The sequence below is a fragment of the Limulus polyphemus genome, unplaced genomic scaffold (assembly GCF_000517525.1).
Source record: "Limulus polyphemus unplaced genomic scaffold, Limulus_polyphemus-2.1.2 Scaffold1318, whole genome shotgun sequence".
In the NCBI taxonomy this organism is placed as follows: Eukaryota; Metazoa; Arthropoda; class Merostomata; order Xiphosura; family Limulidae; genus Limulus; species Limulus polyphemus.
The window spans coordinates 265,376-269,620 of record NW_013666928.1 but is presented as its reverse complement, the minus strand read 5'-3'; positions in this window follow the sequence as shown (position 1 = coordinate 269,620).

Genomic DNA, 4,245 nt, shown 5'->3' with positions numbered 1-4,245 from the left:
CTATATATATATATATATAAAGCAAAAGTGTCGTTTGTATATATGTGTGTCCGCTTTTTTTCACAATTTCTATTTTTTGACCCATCTCAACCAAATTTCGCATATACTTTTGGGGATACCAACTGACAACATGGGTGGGTGGGTCTCCATGTGCTCCTTGTACTATTCTATTGATCTCTACTAAACTTTTAAAGCATTCTTAAGACACTGAGGTGGGTCGATGCTTGATTCTAACTTCCCCATTTCCCTCCTCGGAGATCCTAGGATGCGTTCGAACTTACGCCTAAGTGATACTGGTTAATCACGGATATTAAAACCCGTTTTTCGGCGGTATAAGCCTTCAGACTTGTCGCTGATCCACTGGGAGCCACTGGTTAACTGACTTCTCGTTTAAAAATAGTATGTTTCGTGCGCTAACCGCCACGTTGTTCCAAAAACTTGCACGAAAAGCAGTTTGATAAGGTTGAAGCATGTTATTGCATTGGTAAAGATGGCCGATCTTCCACAAACAAACAAATATAATATTTTATTAAACATTTTGAAGAATGCCTTTATTTCAATATATTGTTTTTTAAGTAAATATTTCATGCAAATTTCTAGTGATATTTTTGTATTAAATGTTTTATGAAATAAAATTTTCGATAGTGTGTAATGAACATTTTCCATCAAATCTTTATTTTAGCGAAATTAAGTTTGCTAAGCGATTTCTTTTCATAGACACAGTAGTGGCACCATAAGATTCTAGTTCCATATTAAACTATTCATTCCTCCATTCATAATGATAACTGTCATATATATCATAGTCTGATTCTATGAAGCCCTCAATATCATCACCATTTGAGACACGTAAATTATGCAGCACATATGTAACAAACACAAACAAAGGAATTAAGTTAGTTCGTTCGTATCAAATAGTTTTAATCTTCTTAAACGTCCTTTCAAAGGGACAAGTCTATAATAACGCATGTTGTTGCCTACAGCTCAGTATTGAAGTTTACCTGCTACCTTTTAGGCAGCATATGTTTTAATAACGACTTAAACGTAGCTTTGATCATTCTAAAATGGCTTTTGAAAGTGGTATCACTGCAATGATTTACAACGTTTTCTATATAGCGTCGAACGCGTACTCGAGTGTCGCCCCTAACCCTGAGGCCAGATCTTCTGTGAAGGTTATTCATTGTAAAAATATCAACTATTTCTTCACCCAAGTTATCGATAACTCCTGTAATAAACTGTCCAAACAAATCGACTGCTAATGTTACACTGCGTATATATTTACTTTTTATACTTTGTGTTGTAACTTTAATAAAAATTTGAAAAATGTTAGCTTCTGATTTCCAGCTTCCTTACGTTATTGACCACGGAGCAAGTTGAATTGGTTCGAATTTTCAAATGTGTTCCTAATGTGTTATAAAATTGGAAAACAGATCCAGACACCTTAGACAGTACAGAATGTTCTTCTTTCAATTGTCATAAATCTGACTTGAACAAATTCTTTGTTGGTAATATAAGATGAATTGGAATAGTTTTGGAACGAAAGTAACATTAAAATATTAAGTTTATGAATTTCTTTGATGAAAAACCTAGCAAAGTAAATTTCAGAAAATGTTTCTTTTCTCTGTAACAACTTTGTGAATATGTGATTATAAGTCTCAACTATGCATCTGCCTTGTATTGAATTAGTTGTGAAATTTACGTACATAATTGTATTAACCCACACAAAACGTTTTTCTCCTTGACTAGTTGTTACCGATATCTGCGAAACTGCAATGTTCGTTTAATATTCTTTCTGCCATGACCATTTTTGTTACTTTTTGCAAAAGGAGGGGACCTTACAGCGAGAGATTAATGGACGGCAACCACTTCTCTGTATATCGTTATCACATTTCTAAACGGTTGCATTTCTTATCTTTATACACGATTTATAGGCATAGGAAGATCGATTTCAAGCATAAAAAGAGGATAGGCAATAAAAGATAGCTTTGAGTATCGGTTTACAAAGATACCCATTCCCTATACATGACTGAACTTCATTTTTTTTAAAAGAATGTATGAAAAGTTTCTGTGTATGGTGTATGAAGCCTTATCTATATTTTTTAAATATAACTCAGTCTGGAATACATCATTACATCGACTAAAATAGCTGGTGATAAAATATAAACCATTTTGAAAGCTTTTTTTTTCAACAGTCTTAAAGTATTCCGGTTATAGTTCTTAATAATAAATTTGGGTGAATGTACGTTTGGTAATGTAAAGCATGCCTAACACTCATTTTACGTAAACGGACAAACTGTTTTACTTTTAGTTGGGCCTTTAGAAAAACCAAATGAAATATCTTTACTTTTAGTTTTCGTTCTAGTAAAAAGTTCCAGTAAAAATCAGAGATGTTACTTCCTCAATGTACATTACTCTTTCGTTTAGTAGGAAAAGGTATTCATAAGAGTAAAATAGTCCCATTATATAACTAGTAAGAAAGATGCACAATAACATTTCTAGTTATTACAATAATAAAGTGATCTATTATAACAAAAATCATAAAAGCTTCTGTTACATTTCAATAGTGTGTTGCCCCGAACAACTGGATGGTCCATTTTCGAACATTTGTTGAATTAGATTTTTTGTACTGTTTATTTATAATTTTTACATTATATCAGTAATTTCTTTATTGAACAGTTAACAATGAATATCGGTGTTTTAGAATGGCTTATAATTATTCAGCAATTATAATATATAAACTGGTTTAATGACATTAGAAGTTGCAGTTATATCCGAACAAGTTTTAAGGCATCACATTAAAAAATGATCCTTATGCAATTTTTATTAAAGGAATACAAATATCAAGGCCCAAATTACTATGTTTAGAAATATAAAACTAGAGATATATCAAAGATAAAAAATATTACATCAAATGGCATTGCCCGAATTGAAATGGATTCCAGAGCATTAACCGGTGTAAGTTTGCACTGTATGATAAGTTTACAAAGAAGAAATTAAGTCCATTACGAACTATTTCGATACTTTGAAACAGAATTACCAAAATATCATTAGGGATGGTTTTGCCTTTTAGCAAGTATAGTGTTTGTGACAAGAAGATGAAACATCAATGTAAGTATTTACATAAGTCAAGTCGAAAACTATCAGTGGATAACATAGCGTTCTATTTACCAAGAAATGTCAATACCCGAGTTGTAGTCGTTCAAACTGCCGTGTTTGTTCAGTCTTATCAGGTTCGTGACATTTAAGACAGATAGTTTAACTGTACTATAGTTACACTGTTGCGATAACACTGTTGAACTCTTGTGTTTTATAAAGCTTTATCGTCGGCGGAGAAAACTGTTAGTAAATAACTCATATGGCTTTGATATATATATATATTGTTTTTAGGTGTGTTTTTGCTCAGTGATGAATCAAATGACAAATGATCTCGTATTTATTCTTAGTTTGTTTGTTTTTGGTTTCGTTATAATCCCAATGTTTTTATTTTTTCCCCAAAACAACTTTTTTTTTTGCATACGTAATGCAGTTTTTTAATTTGTCATATCAGAAACACTTAATAATGACTAAGTTGAAATGTATTCATACGAAAAATAGGGATAAGTACGTGCTCTCGTGAAAAATACAGTTGTATATTTGTTCTCACTTAGACTTTGAAATACCCAATAAAAATTGTAAGGAAATATTCTTAAGAATATTGCGAGTAAAGTTGGTTAAAGGTAAAAAAAGACTCGATTGATATCACGTTCTTTAAGGCTTACTGGAATTACTGTTTTTACATCATTTTACTAACATCAAGCTTAACTAGCAACGTAACTTTTGTGAAGAAAAGTGAAACACATTCAGATTGAAAAAGGCGCTTTCTTCTAGCCGGATAGATACTGCAACAAATCAGACTTCGATGCCATAATATACATTCCTCTCTTCGTTGATTGACGTGGACGGAAAGTGGCAATAAAATAATAATAATATTCAGATTGAAAAAGGCGCTTTCTTCTAGCCGGATAGATACTGCAACAAATCAGACTTCGATGCCATAATATACATTCCTCTCTTCGTGGATTGACGTGGACGGAAAGTGGCAATAAAATAATAATAATATTCAGATTGAAAAAGGCGCTTTCTTCTAGCCGGATAGATACTGCAACAAATCAGACTTCGATACCATAATATACATTCCTCTCTTCGTGGATTGACGTGGACGGAAAGTGGCAATAAAATAATAATAATATTCAGATTGAAAAAGGCGCT